Source organism: Bos mutus, chromosome 4, assembly GCF_027580195.1.
Source record: "Bos mutus isolate GX-2022 chromosome 4, NWIPB_WYAK_1.1, whole genome shotgun sequence".
Lineage (NCBI taxonomy): Eukaryota > Metazoa > Chordata > Mammalia > Artiodactyla > Bovidae > Bos > Bos mutus.
Window position 1 is genome coordinate 11,232,244 of NC_091620.1, and position 10,436 is coordinate 11,242,679.

Below are 10,436 nucleotides of genomic sequence, written 5' to 3' on the forward strand. Positions count from 1 at the left end.
GCTCGCTCAGTCGTGTCCGACTTTTTGTGACCCCATGGACTGTAGCCTACCATGCTCCTCTGTCTGTGGGATTCTCCAGGCAAGAATACTGTAGTGGGTTGCCATTTCGTTCTCCAGGAGATCTTCTCAACCCAGGGATCAAACCCGGGTCTCCCGCATTGCAGGCAGACACTTTACCATCTAAGCCACCAGGGAAGAATTCTGTTGGACTTACAAGCAAATTAGACTTATGAACAGGCTCTTAGAACGTAACTCATTCATATGCCACGGACTTACTGTATTTGTCAAAGTACTACTCAGAATCATTACTGCCACTCTGCCCAGATCCTCCAATCTTACTACATGGAAACTGAGCCCCAAAGGCATTCTAATCTGCACTAGAGAAACTTGAAAAGGTAACAAAGCATAAAACCCATGGCAAGACAAAGTAGAGACTTGTTCCTCTCTGCCCACTTTACCTGTCTCCACAGGTGTAAGTGTCCCCCAAGCAAACAGGCTTGCCACACAGGGCAGGCAAGAAGAGTCACTCCTGTGATTACTAGGAGAACTGGGGCAAATCCTATTAATACTTTGACTGGGATCTCAGATTTTCAAAAGGGAACTTGGGAAATCCTGACAAGTAGCCAATGCCAATACCTCCTGCTACAGGAAAGTTTCGAGTTAGATTCCCCTTTTAAAGGCACCAGAAGCCACAGCCCTCCCCTCCCCCACTTCCCCACCTCCAACTGCCATGGTAGTTTCAGACCAGAGTCTATAAAACCAACTAAGATTGGTTTTCTGATCAACAAAAGACAGTTCCTCTGGGCCTTAGTAGGAGCTCTTTCCTTTACCAGGAATGCCTTCTTCCAGATACCCACATGGATGGCTCATTTGAGCAAACGCAGGAAGCAGGCTGTGCACGTTTGCACTAATGTCACCTTGTCAGAAAAGTCTAACCATCCTGTACAAAATTGCAGTGCTGTCACCTCCAGAACTCCTAGCCCCTTTGCCTGGCTGTATCTTTCTCCATAGCACATATCACCACCTGACATACTAGATATTTTACTTATTTATTATCTGTCCCCTGCCCCCCTTGAAAATATAAGCGGCATGAACACAGAGAATTTTGTCTTAATTGTTTGCTACTATAGTCCCACTGGGGCTTTCCCAATGGCTCAGTGGTAAAGAACGCAATTAAAGAGAATCAGGTTCAATACCTGGGTTAGGAAGATCCCTGGAAGAGAAAATGGTTACCCATTCCAGTATTCTTGCCTGGAAAAAATCCCATGGGCAGAGGAGCCTGGTTGGCTATAATTCATGGGGTCACAAAGAGTCGGATATGACTGAGTGACTAAGCATGCATGCATAGCCCCACTCCCTAAGATGGTGTCTGACTTATAGTTATTACTATTACTATTAGGCTTAAAATAGTCACTTGTGCTTGAAGCTCTGTTGATTGGCAGCTGACCCCTTCTAGGCTCCATTTCCATGAAATAAGTGAGTCTCAGACATATGTGTTCCCACGAATCCCTCGGAAATTGGCCCAAATGCAGATTCCCAGGCACCATCCAAGCAAGAACTGACTCATTGGAAAAGAGCCTGATGCTGAGAAAGATTGAAGGCAGGAGGAGAAGGGGACAACAGAGGATGAGATGGGTTGGATGGCATCACCAACTTGATTGACATGAGTTTGAACAAGCTTCAGGAGTTGGTGATGGACAGGGAAGTCTGGCGTGCTGCAGTCCCTGGGGTTGCAAACAGTCGGACACAACTGAACGACTGAACTGACTGACTGATTTCATCTGAACCTCATTCAGCCCTATGAAGTCTTTTTCTCCTCATCTTAGAAATAAAAAACTGAGGTTTAGGGAGCCTAAATGATTTATTCAAGTTCTCAGGTTGACGTTTCTGATTCTAAGTCCTCTAGTGCTCACAGCAGCATCACTGAATTAGTCAGCTTGTGAGATAGGCCGCGTGGCTAAGTGAGGACAATTATGTCCCCCTCCTGAAGAGTATTAGAGCTCAGACTAACCACGCAGGGTTTCTTTCATGGCTGGAGCACTCTACCTGGGACAGGGATCAATCAGTTTAACCCTGGGTACCACAGATAACAGGTCAAAGGTATAAGAGCTCTGGAGCTCTCTCAGTTTCTGGAATTATCTTAGAATTTCACCTCCTACTCATACTTCTTTTTTTAGACATGCTGGGAGGCATGTGAGATCTTAGGCCCCCAATCAGGGATCAAACTGATGCCCCTTTCATTGGAAGCACAGAGTCTTAACCACTGGCCTGCCAGGGAAGTCCCTCCTGCCCTTACTTCTGATCCTGATGCTCTGGGCTGCCCTTTGTTTAATCTACAACTTCTGATATTTCCTGTCACCCCCATCCTTTGCCTGTTCTGTCTGCAGTTGTTCCCTTGAACTCCTGTCCTTTAAGACTCAGCCTAGTCATCCCTGGCCCTCACCACTCCGGTGGCACTGGTGTTTCCCACTCTCTGTTCCCTTGGCCTAGCACCCTGTTTGTGCTTATCACATTGCTTTGGAACTGTCTGTCTCGTTTCCTTGATTAGAAACTCCTGGGAGCAGAGTGTGTTTGTTGATCCTCCAGTGCCTAGCATAGTCCCTTGAAAGGAGGTGCTCAAGAGCTATTTGTTGAATTAATGAATGAATGAAGTCCACGTGACTGTACTGCCTGGGACTCCAAGTTACATGCTTAGTACAGAGCTTCCATTGCCACTGTCTTCAGCAGAGACATATTTTCTTACTGTGGTCAGTGTCATAAAAAGTCCTGGGCTCTTCTGAAAACTGGAAGTGGCCTGGCATGATCTATTTGCACATTAATATTCAACCCCACTGAAAATCAGTGACATAAATTAAAATAGATGTTATTTTCCCTTACCAAATTTCCATTGAAAAATCTATTGCCTGGTGTTGATCAACATAAAATGAAGTGTACATTCTCACCAAGGTCCAGATTGAGCTAATTTTCTAGGGATGACATTATAAGTGATTACTCCCCTGCAAAATGTTCATACTCTTGAACTCAGTGGCTATTGCTTCTAAAATTTCCCTTAAGAATAATTTTTACAAAAACAAGATTCATGTAGAATGGGTTGTTTCTAAGAGTTCAAATTATTTGTAATAATGGAAGTTATTTACAATGGTGGAAACTGTAAGTACTTAGAGGCTGCAGTGAGTTGTACTCCAAGAACTTAGGGATGAGGAAACTGCATTTCCACTGGCTGCTGAACTGCAGAACCAGCCCAAGATGGATCAGAAACCAAAGAAACAAAGTTAGTGAAAAGAGAGAGAGAAGCTACTGGCTCACAGTACTTGACTGAGCATATCAATTCACAAAATAAATAGTGTGTCTGTCCATCAGAAAAGGTTTTGCACTCAGACTCACAGAAATCAGGGACTTCCCCACCGGCTCAGTGGTAAAAGAATCTGCCTGCAGTGCAGGAGACATGGGTTCAGTCCCTGGGTCAGGAAGATCCCCTGGAGAAGGCAATGGCAACCTGCTCCAGTATTCTTGTCTGGGAAATCCCATGGATAAGAAGCCTGTCGGGCTACAGTCCAGAGTGTCGCAAAGAGTCAGACATGACTTAGTGACTAAACAACCACAACACAGAGATCAAGTGAGTGACCAAGGGCAGAGCCCACTGAAGCCCTCAAGTGCATCTCTTCCGGCAGACATCCTGAGTTCTGTCCTACGACAAGACTACGACTAGGCCGTGAAAATTGGGCCATTAGAGGTAACCTACCCTTTTCCTAGGTCCAAGCTCACCAGGGGTCCACCTGATTATCCTGGCATTTGACACAGGAAGAGTTGTAGCATTCTGGTGTCTTTCTCCTCGTAAATTGAAAAAGAGTTTCCAATTATGTTAGTCTTCCAACATAGGCCAAAGGGGCTGTTGTTGACACAAGTACTACCATGCACAGTCTGTGTGTGTGCAACAGTTACATTTTTTATTGAATGACAATAAGTGTGGCATTGTGATATCTCCCTCAGATCCCTGTGCAGTAAAGTTAGCACAAAACAGCCTTTCAGAACCTGCTTATCCTTGGGCATGACAAGAACAGTTGCCAGCTGACCTGTTCTTTACACCAACTGCACAGGCAGGCCTCTCTTCATGATTTCTACAAGGAAAAAGAAATCTGGAACAACCAAAATGTCCAATATCAGGGAAAAACTGGAATAAGTTTTGCTAACCCATCCCATGCAATATCAGGTCATTATTTTAAATCTTTTTTTTTCAAAGCATATTTCATTACTTAGAGAAATGTTCACACTACATGTCAAAAATGTGTGATCTGGGGACTTCCCAGTGGGTAGGACTCCGTGCTTCCACTGCAGTGGCACAGGTTTGATCCCTGGTTGGGGAGCTAAGATCTGGCATGCTGTGTGGTGCAGCTAAAAAATTAAAAAAAAAAAATTGTAAAGCAATTATCCTTCAAGTAAAAGCTTTTTAAAAGTGTGATTCACACTCCAAAATATTTTCAGGCAGTCTCTTATAAGTTAAACACACAATTACTATACAACCCAGTCACCACGCTCTTGGGCATTTGTCCCAGAGAACTGAAAACGTATCTTCACGTAAAAGCTTGTACATAAATGCTCATAGCAGCTTTACTTAATTGCCCAAAACTGAAAACAACCCAGATGTTCTTCACCTCTTTTTGGTAGAGGCTAAAACAAACAAGGTCAACAGGCAACATGACCAACCTACCTGACTTCCTCTGGTTAATCAAACTGGTATAGCCATATTATGAAATAGTACTCAACAATAAATATAAGTGAATTAATGATACACAACAAGTAGATAGAGCTCCAGAAAATTATGCTGAGTGGAAGAAAACAATTCTAAAACGTTATATATGCATACATATACACCAAAAGGCAGGTATGATTCCATTTATTTAATATTTTTGAAACTACAAAATTTAGACATGGAGAACAGATTAGTGGTTGCCAGAGGTCAGGAATGAGTGAAGGAGTACGAGGGGAAGGGGGTCAGATTATTAAAGGGCCAGATGAGAGCATCTTGTGGTAATGGAACTATTCTGGGTCTTCGAGTTGGCTGTGGATACATGGATCTACACACATGATAAAATTGTAAAGACATAACCACACACATATGTACAAGTAAAAGGGGTAGTATTAATAATATCAGTGGACTATAAAGGTTAATATGCTGATTGTGATATGATATTATAGTTCTTCAAGATGTTACCTCTGAGGAAAATTTGCTGGAGGGTACATGGGAGCTCTGTATTATTTCTTACAACTGCACGTGTAAGAAATACAATTATCTCAAAAACTAACTTTAAGAAGTGCAATACAGAATTGTAGATGCAATATGATTGCTTATATAATATTTTTGATATATACGTATGCAGAAAATAGCTACAGTTATTGGCTTTATATAGTAGAGATGATGAATTTTATGGGTGATCTCTGACTCTTTATACTTTTAATGTTTTTCAAATTCCTTACCATGAACACATATTAATTTTATTTTATAAATATGATGGTATCTTTAAATATAGCACATTCATTTTTCATAACCATATCTTAGTACCACTCACACACAGCTTTTATGAACTATCCCCCAAGACTTAAATATAAAGTGAAAGTGAAAGTGTTAGTCACTTCAGTCATGTCTGACTCTTTTAGACCCCATGGACTGTAGGCCTCTAGGCTCCTCTGTCCATGGTATTTTCCAGGCAAGAATGCTGGAGTGGGTTGCCATTCCCTCCTCCAGGGGATCTTCCCAATCCAGGGATTGAACCCAGGTATCCTGCATTGCAGGCAAATTCTTGACCATAAAAATTCCCAATCCTCTGCTTATACAATTCAGTTTTCAGAACAAAATACAGGACCTTACACTTGAACTCTACTAATCAAGTTGTCCCATTTCTTCATCTGCAACATGAAGAACTTGAGTCAGAAGAACCATGAGGACCTTCCAGCGCTTATAGTTTATGGGCCTCATTCTGGCATAAGGCACTTGCTGGGGACCTTGGTCTATCTGTTTAAAGATTATCTCTAAAATTATCCCAAACACTGAAAGTGACCCACCTTCTCCCAGACACCGTGATCATTCCTTAAGGAGTATCCCAAATTAGAGTGAGAACTTGGCTGCCTCTCCAGGCCTGTGCCTTCCACCCCACGTGGAACCAAAGTCTCCATTAACACAGGGCAGTAAACCGCCAATAATAGCATTAAACTGCCAGCGGCAGGAATCCATGAGTTTATGAATCTATAAAATCATTCATTTTCACTGCTGAAACCATTCAAGCCTCCTAAGTTAGTAAGTAATATGCTTTCGCAAACATCGTGTAGAGGACAGCATGGGGGAATCCCATCTCTGTTGTCCCATTTCCTAAAAAACAACTCCTTGTTCTCTACAATCCTGTTTCTGCCTTCTGCAATAAATGAGGCAGCTTCCCTGCCTGTTCCCCATACTTCTCTCAATCTTTCTCTCTCCCTCTTTCTCTCTCTCTGTGTATAAATGCATTTTGATTCTCTGGAGAACCCTGACTAATACACCTTGCAAAAGTTTTCTCTACTTTCAAATGAATTCCTTTATAGTTCTCTAACCGACTCAATGGACATGAGTTTGAGCAAGCTCGGGGAGTTAGTGATGGACAAGAAAGCCTGGCACGCTGCAGTCCATGGGGTCACAGAGAGTTGGACACAACTGATTGACTGAACTGAACTGAACGTATATTATGCAGCCATGAAAACAAATGAGGTAGATCCCCAAATACAAATATGAACTCATCTCCAATTTATATGTTTGAATAAAAACAGCATGTTGCAGAGTGATATATTTATGTAAAGTTTCTTTCCTCCCAGAGCTCACAAAACTATATTTTCCAAGGGACTATCTGTAGGTATGTAAACATTTAGCAAAGCATCTGGGAGCAGACATATCAAACTAATAACAGTAGCTAAATCTATAAAGGTGGAGAGAAGACCAGGGTGGGCTCAGGTGTCTTCATTTTACAAGGGGAATGTGTATTATTTGTGTAGTTAAAATTCACTTTATGTGGCAACTGACTAAGGAGTTGACCAATGATTTGATTTATAAGAACTGAGCCTGCCTGCCCCATGGTCTTCCCCATCCTTTCATTTCATCCTTTCAGCTCTCCAGGCTCAAAATCAGGGAGTCACCTTTGACTCCCCTCTTTCTGTGGGTGCCCTCCTACCATCAACCCATCACAATGGGCTGTGGGCTTTGCCTTCAATATCCAATGATTTCTAACCTCATCCACCACCAGGTGTCATATTTTCTCACCTGTGTTATTAAAAGAGCTTACCTGGCCTCCAGGCTTCGCCCCCTTGCCTCCTCACTGCCTCTTCTGGACTCTGTTTCTATGAGGTTGACCACTCTAAATATCTCACATATGCAGTATTTGTCATTCCGTGACTGGTTTGTTTCACATAGTATAATGTCCTGAAGGTTTATCCATCTTCTTATGACTGAATAATATTCCATTGTTTATATACTAATATTCCATTGTGTGTACCATATTTTCTTTATCCATTCATCTGTCAATGGACATTTAGTTGTTTTTACCTTTAGCTACTGTGCATAATGCTGAAATGAACATGCGTACAGACATCTTTTTAAGATCCTGGTTTCAGTTCTTTCAGATAAATACCTAGAAGTGGGATTGCTGGATAGTTAGTTCTATTTTTAATCTTTCTAGGAAACTCCATGCTGTTTTCCCTAACTGTTGCACCATTTTACATTCCCAGGAACTGTGCACATAGTTCCAATTTCTCTATATTCTTGCCATACTTTGTTGGATAATGGCCATCCTAACAAGTATGAGGTGACATCTCGTTGTGGTTTTGGTGTGTATGTCGCTGATGATTGGTGGTATTGAGCACCTTTTCATATTGCTGTTGGCTGTTTGTATGTCTTCTTTTCAGAAACCTCTGTTCAAGTCCTTTGCCCATTTTTTACAAAGGTTATTTGGGTTTTTGCTATTGAGTAATAGGAGTTCATTACATATTTTGGATATTAATCCCTTCTCAGATATACAATACTTTCTCCCATTCTGGAATGCCTTTTGACTGTTTCCTTTGCTCTGCATGAGCCTTTTAGTTTGATGTATATTTTTATTTCATTGCCTGTGTTTTCAGTGTCATACCCATGAAACCACTGCCAAAACCAATGTTCTGAAGATTTTCCCTTATGTCTTCTTCTAGGAATTCTATAGTTTCAAGCCTCAACTTTCTTCATCAGTATTTCTGTTGCTCTTTTTCCATTTCACAGCACTTTCATACACTTTAAACAGAACCCCCAGAGGGATGTCCTGTGGTGCTGAGTCATGATGACAGGCCCTGAGCCTTTGGGAGTTTTACTCTGGAGGTCAGGAGAGGATGGACACTCTCACCCTGGGATGTGTCTTGGGAGTCACATATCTGTCCTTCTACTGCAGACAGTGCCCAGCCAAGCTGACTCAGCAATACCTGTTCCTCGTGAAGGAGCTTACTCAATTCTCAGGCTCTTCTGGAAGCCAGAATCTGGCCCTATGCAAAGGAGATGAAAGGCAGAAGGCCATCTAGGATTGCTTTTGACAGAAGAGCAGCTGGGAGCTCCTAACTGGAGTCGGAGACTGTAACCTTCTGTGGGCCTCTACCGTCCTCATCCTTCCCTGCATGCCACTGTCCACAGACCTCAGTTCACAGCTGAGAACCTTCTGTTCGGAAACTTACAAAATCATGCAAATTTCTCTCCAGCAGAAAAAAGTTAACATTGCTTTCACTAAATGCTACCCAACGAGGCATGGCGAGCAGAAAACCAGAGAGAGCCCAAAGAGTTTAGACTTTAGGCAGGTGACTGCCCTTCTCTGAGCTGGCTTCTCTCATCTATGAAATGGGGAAGAGAAGACTCCTCAAGATCATCCATGAGGATGAAGAGCTTCGCAGATGCTCAATACACAATCCATCACTCTCATTTTGTTTGGGTGATACAAACATGATAGAGTCTGAGACCCCTGCTTGTTATCGCATGAAATGGATAGAATTAACATTGATGCAAATAATCAATAAACAATCTATAATAAGGGACAGAAGAGAGTTTCATTTGAGCCAAAGTGAGGAGTATAGCCCAGTAGACACAGATTCAATAAGCACCTGAATTATGTTCCACAGGACCACAAAATAGAGGTGGCTTGTATACACAAAACCTATAAAATTTACATGAGTTGTTTGTCAAGATTTAGGACTGGAGCTGGCAAGAAGGGTGCTTGTTAAGCAGAGATTGGTTGGTGCCCAAAATGGTTGTATAGTTACAAGCATAAACCTTGAGACCATACGATTGCAGCTGCCAGCTGCTACCAGATGTTTTGAAAATATCTGGTGACATCCTTGAATTTGATATAGTTCAAAAAATTCAGGAATTGATGCAGTAATGTGTCTGAAACCACATCCGCAATGGCCACCAGCTCCATTTTAGACGTCTGAATCACAGTTCCTCCATTTTGATTTTTAAATGATCTTAAACATGTCATCCCCAACAATGGAGAACAAGTGAAAAAGGCTGTTTCTCCAACCAGAAAGTTAGGGCTGAGGATGCAGAACACGGGTGGCCATAGTGGGCTGTCATCATGCAGAAACCTTAGAAGGCTCCCTGTTGGGACTGCTGTAGAGCTTATCTGAGGGAAAGAAATGCTCTCGTGCTGGTGGAGGGGAGGGTATTTCAGGGCGGGACCTATGCTCCTTTGGCAGGGGAGGTATTTGGGGCAGGACCCATGTTACTATGAGGAGGGATATTTCACGGCAGGATCTCTGGTACTGGGAGGGAGGAGTCAGGGTCAGAAGGTGATGCTGTGTCTGTGTGTGGCTGTTACTGGGGAGAACTCTGATCGTATCCAAAACTGGTGAGAAGGCCACCTAGAGGTCCCAGAGTTCGTGAGCAGAGCCTTCTGCCTCACGGCAGTGAGGAAGGCTGACTGAGGTGGGCCAGAGGTCTTCATTTTCAAGAAAGAAATATGGCTGTGGCAGGTAAGGAACCCTCTCAGCAACGTCCCACCCCAGGACTGCATTTTTTCTGGGTGCAGACCTGCTCCTCAATGGCCACATCCAGGGAGCCAGACATGTTTGGTAGTGGTGGAGAGGGGATGACTAGACAAAGGGCTGGGCAGGTCGGTTTCTGGGCCTCTGTGTGCCCTCTTAGTGCAAAGATAAAGCTCTCCAAGACAGAGGTGTGCTGCTGCTGCTGCTGCTAAGTTGCTTCAGTCGTGTCCAACTGTATGTGACCCCGTAGACGGCAGCCACCACGCTCCCCCGTCCCTGGGATTCTCCAGGCAAGAACACTGGAGTGGGTTGCCATTTCCTTCTCCAATGCATGAAAGTGAAAAATGAAAGTGAAGTCGCTCAGTTGTGTCTGACTCTTCACGACCCCATGGACTGTAGCCTACCAGGCTCCTCCGTCCATG